Raw genomic sequence first — 19,659 nt, 5'->3', positions numbered from 1 at the left:
AGTTCTGCTCTGATCTTAGTTATTTCTTTCCTTCCACTAGCTTTTGAATGTGTTTGCTCTTGCTTCTCTAGTTCTTTGTGATATTAGGGTGTCAATTTTAAATCTTTCTTGCTTTCTCTTGTGGGCACTTAGTGCTATAAATTTCCCTCTACACACTGGTTTAAATGTGTCCCAGAGATTCTGGTGTGTTGTAACTTTTTTCTCATTGGTTTCAAAGAACATCTTTATTTCTGCCTTCATTTCGTTATGTACCCAGTAGTCATTCAGGATCACGTTGTTCAGTTTCCATGTAGTTGAGTGGTTTTGATTGAGTTTCTTAGTCCTGAGTTCTAGTTTAATTGCACTGTGGTCTGAGAGACAGTTTGTTTTAATTTCTGTTCTTGTACATCTGCTGAGGAGTGCTTTACTTCCAGCTATGTGGTCAATTTTGGAATAAGTGCGATGTGGTGCTGAGAAGAATGTATATTCTGTTGATTTGGGGTGGAGAGTTCTGTAGATGGTTATTAGGTTCGCTTGATGCAGAGTCGAGTTCAATTCCTGGATATCCTTGTTAACTTTCTGTCTCGTTGATCTGTCTAATGTTGACAGTGGGGTATTAAAGTCTCCCATTATTATTGCATGGAAGTCTAAGTCTCTTTGTAAGTCTCTAAGGACTTGCTTTATGAATCTGGGTGATCCTGTATTGGGTGCATATATATTTAGGATAGTTAGCTCTTCCTGATGAATTGATCCCTTTACCATTATGTAATGGCCTTCTTTGTCTCTTTTGATCTTTGATGGTTTAAAGTCTGTTTTATCAGAGACTAGGATTGCAACTCCTGCTTTGTTTTCGTTTTCCATTTGCTTGGTAGATCTTCCTCCATCCCTTTATTTTGAGCCTATGTATGTCTCTGCATGTGAGATGGGTCTCCTGAATACAGCAAACTGATGGGTCTTGACTCTTTATCCATTTCGCCAGTCTGTGTCTTTTAATTGGACCATTTAGTCCATTTTCATTTAAGGTTCCTATTGTTATGTGTGAACTTGATCCTGCCATTACGATATTAGCTGGTTATTTTGCTCACTAGTTGATGCAGTTTCTTCCTAGCATCTATGGACTTTACATTTTGGCATATTTTTGCAATGGCTGGTACCTGTTGTTCCTTTCCATGTTTAGTGTTTCCTTCAGGATCTCTTGAAGGGTAGGCCTGGTGGTGACAAAATCTCTAAGCATTTGCTTGTCTGTAAAGGATTTTATTTCTCCTTCACTGATGAAACTTAGTTTGGCTGGATATGAAATTCTGGGTTGAAAATTCTTTTCTTTAAGAATGTTGAATATTGGCCCCCACTCTCTTCTGGCTTGGAGAGTTTCTGCTGTGAGATCTGCTGTTAGTCTGATGGGCTTCCCTTTATGTGTAACCTGACCTTTCTCTCTGGCTGCCCTTAACATTTTTTCTTTCATTTCAACTTTGGTGAATCTGAAAATGATGTGTCTTGGTGTTACTCTTCTTGAGGAGTATCTTTGTGGTGTTCTCTGTATTTCCTGAATTTGAATGTTGGCCTGCCTTACTAGATTGGGAAGTTCTACTGGATGATATCCTGCAGAGTGTTTTCCAACTTGGTTCCATTTTCCCTGTCACTTTCAGGCACTACCATGGCACGTGTATACCTATGTAGCAAAACTGCATGTTCTGCACATATACCTCAGAACTTAAAGTATAATAAAAAAATATATATATATGAAAATGTCACCATTGTTGTCATCTGAGGGGATACATATAATGTGTTTAAAGATTATTCAATTCAGTAGGAGAGTCCGTCAGTGAATGTGGCCAATAAAATAATCCAACTACAAAAAATAAATAATTGTCCAAATTGGAAAGGAAGGAGTAAAATTATCTCTGTTCATATGACATAATCTTTATAAAATATTTTTTATTTCAATAGCTTTTGGAGTACAAGTGGTTTTTGATTAGATGGGTGAATTGTATATTGGTGAAGTCTGAGATTTTAGTGCACTTATTACCCAAGTTGTGTACATTGTACCCAACATGTAGTTGTTTTTACCCCTCACCCCCTCCCATGCTCCCACTTCTGAGTCTCCAAAGTCCATTATACCACTCTGTATGCCTTTACATATGCATAGCTTAGCTCCCAGTTATAAGTGAGAACATATGGCATTTGGTTTTCCATTCCTGAGTTACTTCACTTAGAATAATGTTATATTTAGAAAACCCTAAGCATTCTTTTTAAAACCTGCTATTATTAATAAATAAATTTAGCAAAGTTGCAAGGTTCAAAATCATCACAACAAAGCAGGGTCTTTTTCCTATATACTACTAACAGTGAACAGTACAAAAAGATAATTAAGAAAACAATACAATTTACAATAGCTTCAAAAATAATAAAACACTTAGGTACAAATTTAACCAAGGTAAAGAACTTACACACTGAAAACTAAAAAACATTGCTCTAAAAAATCAAAGAAAACACGTAAATGGAAAAAAGAATCCTGTGTTTTTGGATTAGAAGACTTAATATTGCTTCAACTTCATACTACCCAAAGCAATCTATAGATGTAGTGCAATCCCTGTCAAAATCCTAGTGACATTTTTTACAGAAATAGGAAAAACCATTCTAAAATTCATATGGAATCTCAAGGATCCTGAATAGCCAAAACAATCTTGTAAAAGAAGAGCAAAGTTGAAGGTCTCACTTTTCCTGATTTTAAAATACACAAAAATGCTACAGTAATCAAAACATTGTGGTACTGGTTTAAAGATAAACATATAGGCCAGTGGAACAGAATACAGAGCCCATGAATAAACTCTTGTGTATATGGCCAAATGATTTTCAACAAGGGTGCCAAGACCACACAGTGAAAAAAGAGCAGTCTTTTCAACAAACACTGTTGATAAAACTGAGAACCTCCATGCAAAAGAATAAAATGGGCCAGGTGTGGTGGCTTCCACCTGTAATCCCAGCTACTTGAGAGGTTGAGGTGGGAGGATTGCTTAAGGAAAAGAGTTCAAGGCTGCAACGAGCTTTGATTAGGCCACTGTACTCCAGTGTGGGTGACAAAGTGAAACCGCTTCTCTTAAGCAGAAAAAGAATAAAGTGGAATTCTTACCTTAAGCCATATACAAAAATTAACTAAAAATGGATTAAAGATCTAAACATAGGACCTAAAACTATAAACTCTCAGAAGAAAATTGTATTAGTCTCTTCTTACAAAAAGACATACTTGAAACTGGGTAATTTAAAAAGGAAAGAGGTTTAATTGACTCACAGTTCAGCATGGCTGGGAAGGCCTCAGCAAGCTTACAATCAGAAAGTTTCTCAAAAAGGAGAAATGCCAAGCAAAAGGGGTAAAAACCTCTTATAAAACCATCAGGTCTCATGCAAACTGACTCACTATCATGAGAACAGCATGAGGTTAACCAACCCCATGATTCAATTACCTCCCACCGAGTCCCTCCCATGACACAGGGATTATGAGAACTACAATTCAGGATGAGATTTGAGTGGGGACACAGCCAAACCTTATCAAAAACATAAGGAAAAAATCTTCATGTCACTGGATTTGGTAATGATTTCTTACATATGACAGCAAAAGCAACAAAAGCAAAAATAAATAAATGAGACTACTTACGACTTCAAAACTTCTGCAAATCAAAGGATACAATCAATAGAATGGAAAGACAATGTATAGAAGGGGAGAAAATATTTTCAAATCATAATCTGATACAGGGTTAATATCCAGAATATATAAAGAACTTTTTCAGCTCAACAATAAAAGCAACCCCATTTAAAAACAGGCAAAGCAAAGCAATCTACAGATTCAATGCTATTCCTACCAAATTATCAATGTGATTTTTCACAGGATTAGAAAAAAACTATTCTAAAATTCATATGGAACCACAAAAGAGCCTGAATAGCCAAGGCAATACTAAGCAAAAAGAACAAAGCTGGAGGCATCACATTACCGAACTTCAAACTATACTATAGGCAACACTAACCAAAACAGTAAAGTACTGGTACAAAAATAGGCACATAGACCAATGGAATAGAATAGAGACCTCTGAGATAAAGCCACACACCTAAAACCAACTGATCTTTGCCAAAATCAACAAAAATAAACAGTGAGGAAAGAACACGTCATTCAAAAAATGGAGCTGGAAAAACTGGCTAACCATATACAGAACAATGAACCAGGACCACTATCTCTCACCATATGCAAAAATAACTTAAGATGGATTAAAGACTTAAATGCCAGACCTTAAACTATAAAAATCCTAGAAGAAACTCTGGGAAATACCCTTCTAGACATCGGCCTAGGCAAAGAATTTATGACTAAGTTCTCAAAAGCAAATGCAAATAAAACAGAAATTGACAAATGAGATCTAATTAAACTAAATAGCTTCTGCACAGCAAAAGAAATTATCAACAGAGTAGACAGGCAACCTACAGAATGGAATGAAGAAAATATTTGCAAACTGCATCTGACAAAGGACTAACATCCAGAATCTATAAGGAACTTGAACAAATCAAAAAGAATAAAATAACATCATTAAGAAGCGAGCAAAGTAAATGAACAAAAACTTCTCAAAAGAAGACAAAAAAGCAGCCAACATACATATGAAAAAATGCTCAGCAGTAATAATCAGAGAGCTACAAATCAATACCACAATGAGATATCATCTCACACCAGTCAAAATGGCTATTATTAAAAAGTTGGAAAATAACAGATGCTGGTGAGGTTGTGGAGAAAAGGGAAAACTTGTATACTATTGGTGGGCATGTAAATCCTTTCAGCCACTGTGGAAAGTAGTCTGAAGATTTTTCAAAGAACTTAAAACAGAGCCACATATCCACAGGAAAATAGATAATTATATTAAAAAGACACATGAACTCATATGTTCATCACCACACTATTCACAACAGCAAAGACATGGAACCAACCTAGGTGTCCATCAGTGGTGGATTAGATAAAGGAAATGTGGTACATATGCACCATGGAATACTACACAGTCATAAAAAAAAGAATGAAATCATGTTCTTTGCAGGAACATAGATGCAACTGGAGACCATTACCCTAAGTGAATAAACACAGAAACAGAAAACTAAATACCACATATTCTCACTTATAAGTGGGAGCTAAACACTGAGTATACATGGGCACAAAGACGGGAACACTAAACAATGGGGATTTCAAAAGGGGGAAGAAAGTAGGGGAAAAAGGGTTGAAAAACCATCTATTGAATACTGGGTTTACTACTTGGATGACAGGAAGAGTAGAAGCCCAACCTCAGCATCATACAATATACCCATTTAACAAACCTGCACATGTACCCCTGAATCTAAAACAAAATTTTAAAAACTGGCAAAGGACTTGAATAGACATTTTTCCAAAGCTAATCAAATGGCCAAAAAGTCTATGAAAAGATGCTGAACATTACTAATCATTAAGGAAATGCAAATTAAATCTACATATCACCTCACATTCATTAGGATGGCAAATATCAAAAACAAAAATAACAAGTGTTGACAAGGATGTGGAGAAATTGGAACTTTGTGCACAGTTGGTGGAAATGTTAAATGTTCAACCAATATGAAACAGAGTATAGTTGTTCCTCAAGAAACTGAAAACTGATTTACCACATGATCCAGCAATCTCACTTTTAGCAATATACCAAAAGAATTTTAAGGAGAATCTCAAAGAAATATGTGTACTCCCATGTTCACTGCAGCACTATTCACCATAGTGAAGAGGTGGAAGAAATCCAAATGTTCATTGAATGGACTAGTGGATAAAGAAAATGTGGTATATACACTCTTATTCAACATAGTATTGGAAGTTCTGACCAGGTCAATCAGGCAAGAGACAGAAATAAAGGATATTCAAATAGGGAAAGAGGAATTCAAATTATCTTTCTTTGCAGATGACATGATCCTATATCTAGAAAACAGCATCGTCTCAGCCCAAAAGCTCCTTAAGCTGATAATCTACTGCAGAAAAGTCTCAGGATACAAAATCAATGTGCAAAAACCACTACCATTCCTATACACCAATAACAGGCAAGCAGAGAGCCAAATTATGAATGAAATCCCATTCACAATTACTCCAAAAAAATAAAATACCAGAAATACGGCTAACAAGGGAAGTGAGGGACCTCTTCAAGGAGAACTACAAACCACTGCTCAAGGAAATAGGAGAGGACACAAACAAATGGAAAAACACTCCATGTTCATGGATTGAAAGAATCAATATCCTGAAAATGGACATACTGCCCAAAGTAATTTATAAATTTAATGCTATTCCCATTAAATTACCATTGACATTCTTCAAAGAATTAGAAGAAACTATTTTAAAGTTCATATGGAACCAAAAAGAGCCCAAGTAACCAAGACAATCTTAAGCAAAAAGAACAAATGTGGAGGAACCATGTTACCCAACTTCAAACTACACTGCAGGGCTACAGTATAAAACAGCATGGTACTGCTGCAAAAACAAACACATAGACCAATGGAACAGAATAGAAAACTCAGAAATTACACTGTACACCTACAACCATCTGACCTTCAACAAACCTGATGAAAACAAGCAATGGGGAAAGGCTTCCTATTTAATAAATGATGTTGGGAAAACTGGCTAGCCATATGCAGAAAATTTAAACTGGACCCCTTCCTTACGCCTTACACAAAAATTAACTCAATATGGATTAAGGGCTTAAATGTAAAGTCCAAAACTATAAAAATCCTAGAGGAAGATCTAGGTAATACCATTCAGGACATAGACACGGGCAAATATTTTATGACAAAAACACCAAAAGCAGTGGTGACAAAAGCAAAAATTGACAAATGGGATCTAATTAAACTAAAGAGTTTCTGCACATCAAAAGAAGCTATCATCGGAGTAAACAGACAACCTACAGAATGTGAGAACATTTTTGCAATCTATCTACCTGTCAAAGTCTAATATCCAGAATCTACAAGGAACTTAAAATAATTTACAAGAAAAAAAAACAAACAACCCCATTAAAAAGAGGGCAAAGGACATGAACAGACAATTCTCAAAAGAAGACATTTTTGTGGGCAAAAAACACATGAAAAAAAGCTCAACATCACTTATCATTGCAGAAATGCAAATCAAAACCACATCAAGATACCATCTCACACCAGTCAGAATGGTGTTATTTAAAAGTCAAAAAACAACAGATGCTGGTGTGCTGGTGAGGTTGCAGAGAAAAAGGAGTGCTTTTACACTGTTGGTGGGAGTGTAAATTAGTTCAATCATTGTGCAAGACAGTGTGATCATTCCTCAAAGATCTAGAACCAGAAATACCATTTCACCCAGCAAGCCTCACTACTGGGTAAATACCCAAAGGAACATAAATAATTATATTGTAAAGATACATACACATGTTTGTTCACTGCAGCACTATTCACAATAGCAAAGACATGGAATCAACCTAAATGCCCATCAATGATAGGCTGGATAAAGAAAATATGGTACATATACACCATGGAATACTATGCAGCCATAAAAAGGAACAAGATCATGTCCTTTGCAGGGACATGGATGGAGCTGGAAGTCATTATCCTTAGCAAACTAATGCAGGAACATGAAACTAAATACCACATGTTCTCACTTATAAGTGGAGGCTGAATGATTAGGACACATGGACATATGGTGAGGGGGAACAACACACACAGGGGCCTGTTGGGGGGTGGGTAAAGGGAGGGAGAGCATCAAGAAGAATAGATAGTGTATGCTGAGCTTAATATCTATGTGATGAGTTGATCTGTGCAGCAAACTACAAACTACCATGGCACATGTTTACCTATGTAACAAACCCGCACATCCTGAATATGTACCCTGTAACATAAAATAAAAGTAAAAAAAAAAAAGAAAGAAAGATCCACAGGATAAAAGGCGTGCTTCAGTAGAAAATAGAGGATGATATCTAACACTCATGCCTTTCCATTGCCATCACTCAAATGACAAGTGCTGGGGGAATTCTTGGGCTACAACCTTTTTTTTCCCAGAGCACTATAGAGGTTACTCCATTACTTTCTCTATCAGATACCTTTTGTGCCCACCTTTGACACCAGTTGTTTTCTTGTCTTGGCATGCCTGACCTCACAGTGTTTTACATCAGCTGTGATTCTCCTCCTTTCTGTCCTTGGGCTTCCCTAACGCTGAGCAGTAAGAGGCTCAAAAAATAACATATGTTGAAGTGGATGTAGTGAAAAGGAAACATTTTTCCACTGTTGGTGGGAATGTCAACTAGTACAACCACTATGGAAAACAGTGTGGAGATTCCTTAAGGAACTAAAAGTAGTTCTCCTGTTTGATCCATCAATCCCACTACTAGGTATGAACTCAGAGGAAAAGAAGCCATTGTACCAAAAAGATACTTGCACACACATGTTTATAGTAGCACAATTTGCAATTGTAAAAATATGGAACCAGCCCAAATGCCCATCAATTGATGAGTGGATAAAGAAAACATGGTAGATATATACCATGGAATACTACTCAGCCAGAAAAAGGAAAGACATAACGGCATTCGCAGCAACCTGGATGGAATTGGAGACTATTATTCTAAGTGAAATAACTCAGGAATGGAAAACCAAACATCGTTTGTTCTCACTCATATGTGAGAGCTAAGCTATGAGTACACAAAGGCCTAAGAATGATATATTGGACTTTGGGGACTTAAGGGAAAAGGTGGGGGTTGGTGAGGGATAAAAGACTATACATTGGGTATAGTGTACACTGCTCGGGTGATGGGTGCACCAAAATCTCAGAAATCACCACTGAAGAAATTATTCATGAAACCAAGCACCACCTGTTCCCCAAAAACCTATTGAAATTAAAAAAACAAAAACAAACAAACAAAAAAAACAGATGCTGGCGAGGTTGCAGAGAAAAAGGAACACTTTTATACTGTTGGTAGGAGGGTAAATTATTTCAACCATTGTGGAAGATAGTGTGGCAATTCCTGAAAGACCTGGAGGCAGAAATACCATTTGGCCCAGCAATTCCATTACTAGGTATATACCCAAAGGAATGTAAATCATTCTATTATAAAGATACATGCATGTGTATGTTCACTGCAGCACTATACACAATAGCAAAGAAATGAAATCAACCTAAATGCCCATCAGTGATAGACTAGGTAAAGAAAATATGGTACACATACACCATGGAATACTATGCAGACATAAAAAGGAATGAGATAATGTCCTTTGCAGGGATATGAATGGAATTGGAAGCCATTAACCTCAGCAAACTAATGCAGGAACAGAAAACCAAACACTACATGTTCTCACTTTTAAGTGGGATCTGAATAATTAGAACACATGGACACGTGGTAGGGAACAATACACACTGGGGCTTGTTGGGTGAGGTCAGGGAAGGGAAAGCATCAGGAAGAATAGTTAATGGATCCTGGGCTTAATACCTAGGTGATGGGATGATCTGTGCAGCAAACGAACATGGCACATGTTTGCCTGTGTTAAAAACCTGCACATTCCATACATGTACCCCTGAGCTTAAAATAAAAGTTGAAGAAAACAATAAAATGAAATAAAATCTAACCACTAACATAAGTCAAAAAGGAAAAGAAAAGAAAAATATATTCTACTGAGTACAGTGGCAGGCTCCTGTAGTCCTAGGTACTCAGGAGGCTGAGGCGGAAGGATTGCTTGAGCCAGGAGTTTATGTCCACCCTGGGCAATATAGCAAGGCCATGTCTCAAAAAAAGAAAAGATCCTATGCAAATAGTCATCAAAGAAGAAAAGGATAACTATGCTAATATCAGACCAAATAGATTTCAACTTTAAATTTGCTATAAGAGAAAATGATGGGCATTACATATTGATAAAAATATTAATATATTAAGAAGATATTATCATTAGAAATATATATACACAAAACAAAGGAGCCCCCAAATATGTGAACCAAATATTGACAGATCAAATCTATGGGTGAAATAGACCATTCTACAATAATAGCTGGAGATTTCAAGACTCCACTTTCAATACTTCATAGAACATCTAGACAGGAGATAAGTAAGAAAACAGAGCACTTGAACACCACTATAAATCAACTAGACCTAACATGTTCAAAATGGAATAAAGCTAAAAATCATTACAGTAGAAAAAAAAGGAAATTCACAAATATAAAGAAGTTAAGCCACACAGTCTTAACAACCAGATCAGAACACAAATCACGAAGGAAATTAGAAAATACCTAGATATGAATGAACATGAAAGATGACATTCCAAAATTTATGGGATGCAGTAGAAGCAGTGCTCAGGAGGAAATCTAATGCTGTAAAAGTCTACAATAAAAAGATAGAGACAATTCAACTTCTTCCTTTCCAGTAGATGTCTTTTTATTTCTTTTTCTTGCCCAATTTATCTGGCTAGGACTTCCAGTACTATGTTGAATGGAATTTGTGAGAGTGGGCATCCTCATCTTGTTTCTGATCTTAGAGGAAATGCTTCCAGCTTTCCACTATTGAGTATGATGTCAGTTGTGGGATTGTCATATATGGCCCTTATTATGTTGAGATACATTCCTTCTACACCAATTTGTTATCAGAAAAAGATATTGAATTTTGTCAAATGCTTTTTCTCTATTGTCATGATTATATGATTTTTATCTTTTATTCTGTTAATGTTGTGTTTCACATTTATTGATTCCCACGTGTTGATCCATCATGTATCTCAGAGATAAATCTAACTTGATCACAGTGTATGATCCTTTTAATGTGCTGTCAAATTCAGTTTCCTAGTATTTTGGTCAGGATCTTTCCATCTATCTTCACTAGGGATATTGGCCTGTAATTTTCTCTTCTTGTTTTGTTATTATCTTGCTTTGTTGTCAGGGTAATGCAGGCCTTATAAAATGAGTTTGGAAGTTTTCCCTCCTTACGATTTTTTGAAGGAGTTTGAAGGAGTTTGAGAAGGCTTGGTATTAATTATCCTTTAAATTATTATTATTATTATTATTATTATTATTATTATTATTATTTGAGACCGAGTCTTTCTCTGTCACCCAGGTTGGAGTGCAGTGGCATGATCTCGGCTCACTGCAAGCTCCACCTCCCGAGTTCACGCCATTCTCCTGCCTCAGCCTCCCAAGTAGCTGGGACTACAGGCACCTGCCACCACGCCTGGCTAATTTTTTGCATTTAGTAGAGATGGGGCTTCACCGTGTTAGCCAGGATGGTCTCGATCTCCTGACCTCATGATCCGCCCATCTCCCAAAGTGCTGGGATTACAGGCGTGAGCCACCGTGCCCGGCCCTCCTTTAAATTATTGGTAGAATGTACCAGTGAAGCTATGTGGTCCTATGCTTTTATTTGTTTGGAGAGTTTGGTTAGTGAATCAATCACTTTATTATTATTGCTCTGCTCAGATGTTCTAATTTTTCATGATTCAGTTTTGGTAGGTTGTAAGTATCTAGGAATTTATTCATTTCTTCTGAGCTATTCAATATGTTGGTGTATAATTGTTTATAGCAGTCTCTTATGATCCTTTGTATTTCTCTGGTATCAATTGTAAAGTCTGTTCTTTCACTTATAATATTAGTAATTTGATTGAGATCTTTCTTTCTTCTTGGTTAGTCTAGCTAAGCATTTCTTTTGGGCATATATCCAAAGGAAATGAAATCACTGTTTCAAAGAGGTATCTGCACCTCCATGTTCATTGCTGTATTATTCACAATAGTCACAATATTAAAGCAACCTCAATGTCCATCAATGGACAAATGGATAAATGGATAAAGAAAACATGATATACATGATTATCTCAATAGATGCAAAAAAGGTTTTTGATAAAATTCAACACCACTTCATGATAAAAACTCTCAATAAATTAGATATTAAAGGAACATACCTCAAAATAATAAGAGCCATCTATTGGAAACCCACAGTGAACATTATATTGAATGGGCAAAAGCTGGGAGCATTCCTGTTGAAAACCGATACAAGACAAGGATGCCATCTCTTACCACTCCTATTCAAGGTAGTATTAGAAGTCCTAGCCAGAGCAATCAGGCAAGAGAAAGAAATAAAGGGCACCCAAATAGAAAGACAAGAAGTCAAGCTATCTATGCAGACGACATGATTCTATATCTAGAAAATCCCATAATCTCGGCCCAAAAGCTCCTTCAGCTGATAAACAACTTCAGCAAAGTTGCAGGATACAAAATCACTGTACAAAAATTACTACCATTCCTACACACCAGCAAAAGCAAAGTTAACAGCCAAATCATAAAGGCAATCCCATTCACAGTTGCCACAAAAAGAATAAAATACCTAGGAATACAGCTAACCATGGAGGTGAAAGAACTCTACAATGAGAATTATAAAACCCTGCTCAAACAAATTAGAGAAGACAGAAACAAATGGAAAAACATCCCGTGCTCATAGACAGGAAGAATCAGTATCATTAAAATGGCCATACTAAGATGGCCGAACAAGAACAACTACAGCCTCCAGCTCCCAGTGTGAGCAACACAGAAGATGGGTGATTTCTGCATTTTCAACTGAGGTACCGGGTTCATCTCACTAGGGCATGTCAGACAGTCAGTGCTGGTCAGCAAGTGCAGCCCGACCAGCGAGAGCTGAAGCAGAGCGAGGCATCACCTGACCTGGGAAGCTCAAGGGGGAAGGGAACTCCTTTTCCTAGCCAAGGGAAACTGAGACACACAACACCTGGAAAATTGGGTAACTCCTACCTTAATACTGTGCTTTACTAAGTGTCTTAGCAAACGGCACACTAGCAGATTATATCCCACACCTGGCACAGAGGGTCCTGTGCCCACAGAGCCTCCCTCATTGCTAGCACAGCAGTCAGAGATCTAACTGCAAGGCAGCAGCAAGGCTGGGGAAGGGACACCCACCATTGCTGAGGCTTAAGTGGGTAAACAAAGCCCCCGGGAAGCTCAAATAGGGTGGAGCCAACCACAGCTCAAGAAGGCCTGCCTGCCTCCGTAGACTCCACCTCTGGGGACAGGGCACAGCTAAACAAAAAGCAGCAGAAACCTCTGCAGATGTAAATGTCCCTGTCTGACAGCTTTGAAGAGAGTAGTGGTTCTACTTTGAAGAGAGCAGGTTGAGATCTGAGAACAGACAGACTGCCTGCTCAAGTGGGTCAGGGACCCACTTGTATACGAGTAGCCTAACTGGGAGACATGCCCCACTAGGTGCAGACTGATGCCTCAGACCTCACACGGCTGGGTACACCTCTGAGACGAAGCTTCCAGAGCAAGAGTCAGACAGCAACATTCGCTGTTCAGCAATATTCTATCTTCTGCAGCCTCTGCTGCTGATACCCAGGAAAACAGGGTCTGGAGTGGACCTCAAGCAACCTCCAACAGACCTACAGCTGAGGGTCCTGACTGTTAGAAGGAAAACAAACAAAAAGGACACCCACACCAAAACCCCATCAGTACATCACCATCATCAAAGACCGAAGGCAGATGAAACCACAAAGATAGGGAAAAAGCAGGGCAGAAAAGCTGGAAATTCAAAAAATCAGAGTGCATATGCCCCTCCAAAGGAACGCAGCTCATCGCCAGCAATGGAACAAAGCTGGATGGAGAATGACTTTGACAAGTTGAGAGAGGAAGTCTTCAGTCGATCAAACTTCTCAGAGCTAAAGGAGGAACTACTTAACCAGCACAAAGAAACTAAACACTTTGAAGAAAGAATGGATGAATGAATAACTAGAATAATCAATGCAGAGAAGACCATAAAAGAACTGATAGAGATGAAAACCATGACACAAGAACTACGTGACAAAGGCACAAGCTTCAGTAACCAACTCGATCAACTGGAAGAAAGAGTATCAGTGATTGAAGATCAAATGAATGAAATGAAGTGACAAGAGAAGTGTAGAGAAAAAAGAGTAAAAAGTAATGAACAAAGCCTCCAAGAAATATGGGATTATGTGAAAAGACCAAATCTACGCTGATTGGTGTGCCTGAAAGTGATGGGGAAAATGGAACCAAGTTGGAAAACACTCTGCAGGATATCATCCAGGAGAACTTCCCCAACCTAGTAAGGCAGGCCAACATTCAAATTCAGGAAATACAGAGAACACCACAAAGATACTCCTCGAGAAGAGCAACTCCAAGACACATCATTTTCAGATTCACCAAAGTTGAAATGAAGGAAAAAATGTTAAGGGCAGCCAGAAGGAGAGGTTGAGTGACCCACAAAGGGAAGCCCATCAGACTAACAGCAGATCTCTAGGCAGAAACTCTACAAGCCAGAAGAGAGGGGGGCCAATATTCAATATTCTTAAAGAAAAGAATTTTCAATCCAAAATTAGTTTCATAAGTGAAGGAGAAATAAAATCCTTTACAGACAAGCAAATGCTTAGAGATTTTGTCACCACCAGGCCTATCCTTCAAGAGATACTGAAGGAAACACTAAACATGGAAAGGAAACAACCGGTACCAGCCATTGCAAAAACGTGTCAAAATGTAAAGCCCATCGATGCTAGGAAGAAACTGCATCAACTAGTGAGCAAAATAACCAGCTAATATCGTAATGACAGGATCAAGTTCACACATAACAATATGAACCTTAAATGAAAATGGACTAATTGGTCCAATTAAAAGACACAGACTGGCGAAATGGATAAAGAGTCAAGACCCATCAGTTTGCTGTATTCAGGAGACCCATCTCACATGCAGAGACACACATAGGCTCAAAATAAAGGGATGGAGGAAGATCTACCAAGCAAATGGAAAACGAAAACAAAGCAGGAGTTGCAATCCTAGTCTCTGATAAAACAGACTTTAAACCATCAAAGATCAAAAGAGACAAAGAAGGCCATTACATAATGGTAAAGGGATCAATTCATCAGGAAGAGCTAACTATCCTAAATATATATGCACCCAATACAGGATCACCCAGATTCATAAAGCAAGTCCTTAGAGACTTACAAAGAGACTTAGACTTCCATGCAATAATAATGGGAGACTTTAATACCCCACTGTCAACATTAGACAGATCAACGAGACAGAAAGTTAACAAGGATATGCAGGAATTGAACTCAACTCTGCACCAAGTGAACCTAATAACCATCTACAGAACTCTCCACCCCAAATCAACAGAATATACATTCTTCTCAGCACCACATTGCACTTATTCCAAAATTGACCACATAGCTGGAAGTAAAGCACTCCTCAGCAGATGTACAAGAACAGAAATTAAAACAAACTGTCTCTCAGACCACAGTGCAATCAAACTAGGACTCAGGACTAAGAAACTCAATCAAAACTGCTCAACTACTTGAAAACTGAACAACCTGCTTCTGAATGACTACTGGGTACATAACGAAATGAAGGCAGAAATAAAGATGTTCTTTGAAACCAATGAGAACAAAGATACAACATACCAGAATCTCTGGGGCACATTTAAAACAGTGTGTAGGAGGAAATTTATAGCACTAAATGCCCACAAGAGAAAGCAGGAAAGATCTAAAATTGAAACCCTAGCATCACAATTAAAAGAACTAGAGAAGCAAGAGCAGACACATTCAAAAGCTAGCAGAAGGCAAGAAATAACTGAGATCAGAGCAGAACTGAAGGAGATAGAGACACAAAAAACCCTCCAAAAAATCAATGAATCCAGGAGCTGGGTTTTTGAAAAGATCAACAAAATTGATAGACTGCTAGCAAGACTATTAAAGAAGAAAAGAGAGAAAAATCAAATAGACACAATAAAAAATGATAAACCTGACAAAAACAAGAAATGGGGAAAGGATTCCCTATTTAATAAATGGTGCTGGGAAAATTGGCTAGCCATAAGTAGAAAGCCGAAACTGGATCCTTTCCTTACTCTTTATACAAAAAATTAATTCAAGATGGATTAGAGACTTAAATGGTAGACCTAAAACCATAAAAACCGTTGAAGAAACCTAGGTAATACCATTCAGGACATAGGCATGGGCAAGGACTTCATGTCTAAAACACCAAAAGTAACGGCAACAAAAGCCAAAATTGACAAATGGGATCTAATCAAACTAAAGAACTTCTGCACAGCAAAAGAAACTACCATCAGAGTGAACAGGCAATCTACAGAATGGGAGAAATTTTTTGCAATCTACTCATCTGACAAAGGGCTAATATCCAGAGCTTATAAAGAACTCAATCAAATTTACAAGAAAAAAACAAATAACCCCATCAAAAATTGGACAAAGGATATGAACAGACAGTTCTCACAAGAAGACATTCATACAGCCAACAGACACATGAAAAAATGCTCATCATCACTGGCCATCAGAGAAATGCAAATCAAAACCACAATGAGATACCATCTCACACCAGTTAGAATGGCGATCATTAAAAAATCAGGAAACAACAGGTGCTGGAGAGGATGTGGAGAAATAGGAACATTTTTACACTGTTGGTGGGACTGTAAACTGATTCAACCATTGTGGAAAACATGTGGCGATTCCTCAAGGATCTAGAACTAGAAATACCACATGACCCAGCCATCCCATTACTGGGGATATACCCAAAGGATTATAAATCATGCTGCTATAAAGACACATGCACACGTATGGTTATTGCGGCTGTATTCACAATAGCAAAGACTTGGAATCAACCCAAATGTCCATCAGTGACAGACTGGATAAGAAAATGTGGCACATATACACCATGGAATACTATGCAGTCATAAAAAACGATGAGTTCCTGTCCTTTGTAGGGACATGGATGCAACTGGAAACCATAATTCTCAGCAAACTATCGCAGGAACAGAAAACCAAATGCTGCATGTTCTCACTCATAGGTGGGAATTGAACAAGATCACTTGGACACAGGAAGGGGAACATCATACACCGGGTCTTATTGTGGGGAGGGGGTAGGGGGGAGGGATAGCATTAGGAGATATACCTAATGTAAATGACGAGTTAATGGATGCAGCAGACCAACATGGCACATATATACATATGTAACAAACTTGCACGTTGTGCACATGTACCCTAGAACTTAAAGTATAATAATAATAAAAAAATAAAAAATAAATAAAGAATTGACTGTCAGAATATTAAAAAAAAAAAAAAATGGCCATACTGCCCAAAGTAATTTAAAGATTCAATGCTATTCCTACCAAACTACCAATGACATTCTTCACAGAACTAGAAAAAAAATTGTTTTAAAACTCACAGGGAACCAAAAGGGAGTCCAAATAGCCAAGGCAATTCTAGGCAAAAAGAACAAAGCTGGAGGCATCATGTAACTCAACTGCAAGCTATACTGCAGGGCTACAGTATAAAACAGCACGGTACTGTTACAAAAACAGGCATATAGACCAATGGAACAGAATAGATAGCCCAGAATTAAGGCCATACACCTACAATCATTCGATCTTCAATAAAGCTGACAAAAACAAGCAATGGGGTAAAGACTCCCTATTCAATAAATGCTGCTGGGATATATGGCTAACCATATACACAAGATTGAAGCTGGATCCCTTCCTTAAATCACAGATAAAAATAATCTGAAGATGCATTAAATACTTAAATATAAAATGCAAAACTGTAAAAACTCTGGAGGGCAACCTAGGCAATACCATCCTGGACACAGGAAAGGGCAAAGATTTCGTGATGAAGATACCAAAAGCAATTGCAGTAAAAGCAAAAATTGACAAATGGGATCTACTTAAACTGAAGAGCTTCTGCACAGCAAAACAAACTGTCAAAAGAGTAAACCGACAACCTACAGAATGGGGAAAAATTTTGCAAACTATGCACCTGACAAGGGTCTAATATCCAGCATCTATAAGGAACTTAAACAAATTTACAAGAGAAAAACAAATACCCCATTTAAAGTGGGCAAAGAACATGAACAGACACTTATGAAGAGAAGGCATACATGCGGCCAAAAAGCATTTGAGAAAAAGCTCAATATTGTGATCATTAGAGAAATGCAAGCCAAAACCAAAACGAGATACCATCTCACACCAGTCAGAATGACCATTATTAAAAATTAAAAAACAAACAAACAAACAAACAAACAAAAAAACAGATGCTGTTGAGGGTGCAGAGAAAAGGGAACACTTATACACTGTTAGTGGTAGTGTAAATTAGTTCAACCACTGTGAAAAGCAGTATGGTAATTCCTTGAAGGGTTAAAAGCAGAATTACCATTCAACCCCGCAATCCCATTACTGGGTATATACCCAAAAAAGTACAAATCATTCTACCATAAAAGTATATGCATGCAAATGTTCATTGCAGTGCTATTCCCAATAGCAAAGACATGGAATCAATACAAATGCCCATCAGTGGCAGAGTGGATAAAGAATATGTCATTTGCATATGCCATGGAATACTATGCAGCCATTAAAAAGACCAAGATAATGCCTTTTGTGGGAGCATGGACGGAGCTGGAGGCGATCATCCTTAGAGAACTAACCCAGGAACAGAAAACCAAATACCACATGTTCTTACTTATAAGTGGGAGCTAAATAAATGATGAGAACTGATGAACACCAAGAAGAAAACAACAGACACTGAGGTGTACTTGAGGGTGGAGGGTGGGTGGAGGGAGAGAAGCAGAAAAGATAGTTATTGGGTACTGGGCTTAATACCTGGGTGGTGAAATAATCTGTAAAATAAGCCCCCATGACACGAGTTTACCTATGTAACAAACCTTCACATGTACCCTGGAACTTAAAATAAAAGTTAAAAAAAGGAAAATGTGATATATATACAATGAAATATTACTCAGCCATAAAAAATATACTATTTTCAATAACATAGATTAGTCTGGAGGATATTATGCTAAGTGGAAAAAAAATGAGACACAGAAAGACAAATACTATATGATCTCTCTTACGCAGAGAATCTAAAAAAGTCAAACTCACAGCATTGGAGAGTAGAACGGTGGTTCCCAGAGGCTAGGAGAGGGGTGTGGAGGAAACGGAAAGATATTGGTCAAAGGACACAAACTTTAAGTTATAAGATGAACAAGTCTGTAGACCTAAAGTACAGCATAAGTGGTGATAGGTCTTAATTTATTTGATGGTGGTAATCATTATATAACATATAAACCAGATCATCCCATTGTACACCTAGAATATTTACAATCTTTGTCAATTAAATATTTTTTTAAAAAAACCACAAATCTCTAATCAGTAAACTAACTTTAAACCTTTAGAAACTGGAGAAACAAGAGCAAACAAAAACCAAATCTAGTAGAAGGAAGGAAATAATAGATTAGAGTGGCAATCTGTGAAATAGGAAACCAGTAGGGAGAAGCAACAAAACTCAATTTATTTCCTTGCAAATACCAACTAAACTGACAAAACTTTAGCTAACCTAAATTTAAAAAGAGAGAACATGTAAACAACTAAATTATAAGTGAAAGCAGGGCTATTACTACTGATCTTACTGAAATAAGAAATAGAATTCTATTAAGAACTGTATTCCAAGGAATGAGATAAACTATATATAATGACCAACTTCCTACAAAACACAAATTACCACAACTGTCTTAAAAATAAACAGAAAATCTGAAAGTTTATATCAAGTAAAGAGATAGAATCAGTAATTTTAAAGATCTCTCCACAAAGAGGAGACCAGGAACAGATGGCTTCACTGTGAATTTTGCCAAATATTTAAATAAGAATAAATGAGACT

This window comes from Macaca thibetana, chromosome X (genome assembly GCF_024542745.1).
Source record: "Macaca thibetana thibetana isolate TM-01 chromosome X, ASM2454274v1, whole genome shotgun sequence".
Taxonomy (NCBI): Eukaryota; Metazoa; Chordata; class Mammalia; order Primates; family Cercopithecidae; genus Macaca; species Macaca thibetana.
The sequence above is the reverse complement of the archived record's forward strand: the minus strand, read 5'-3'. Positions refer to the sequence as shown.